Source organism: Dipodomys ordii, unplaced genomic scaffold (assembly GCF_000151885.1).
Source record: "Dipodomys ordii isolate 6190 unplaced genomic scaffold, Dord_2.0 Scaffold303, whole genome shotgun sequence".
NCBI lineage: Eukaryota > Metazoa > Chordata > Mammalia > Rodentia > Heteromyidae > Dipodomys > Dipodomys ordii.
Window position 1 is genome coordinate 534,110 of NW_012267519.1, and position 855 is coordinate 534,964.

An 855-nucleotide genomic window follows, 5' to 3' on the forward strand; every position below is an offset into this window, starting at 1 on the left:
CGCGAGGAACTTGTTACTGGAGAACCGGAAAACCGCGGCTTTTCAAGGGTGGCATTGTCCCGCCTCATGACCAAACTTAACATCGGATTGGATGACATGTCAAGAAGCGATCCTATTAAACTAAACATGGATGCTTAGTGTGATTGGTCAGCTCTACTGCTTAACAAAAGATCCACCAATCATATCTGCAATTCGATGTGATTGGGCCCCTTTCCTGACTGGCATCTCAGCTACCAATGATAGTGGATACTCGATGTGATTGGCCGGTCCTATATCACTTGATAGACTAGAGAATTTTTTTTTGTCGGTCCTGGGGCTTGAACTCTGGAACTGGGCTCTGTCCTGGAGCTCTTCAGCTCAATTCAAGCGCTCTGCCACTTGAGCCACAGCACCACTTCTGGTTTTCTGGTGGTTAATTGGAAATAAGAGTCTCATAGACTTTCCTGCCTGGTCTGGCTTTGAACCGCGATCCTCAGATCTCAGCGCTCTACCACTGAGCCACCTTCCCAGACCTGAGCTCCTCTTTTCAATTTCCACCAATGCCTCAGTTTATCAGGGAAAGGAGAAATTCCAAAAGCACATTTTCAAAAATAACATAAAAATAAGGAGCTATTCGGTATAAAAATATAAAACATTTATTGAGGTTAAAGGCAGATAAGGCAGTTTCTGAGCAGTCTCTGCACTTAAATAGACCACCTTGTGTCCTGATCGGATGATTTGTGTGGCAAAGAGCCTATCAAAAAGTTACAAATGAAAAAAAAAAAAAAAGAAAAAGTTACAAATGGCTGCGCTTAAGAACAGATTGACCGGGGCTGGGAAGGTGGCTCAGTGGTAGAGCGCTTGCCTTGCATGCCT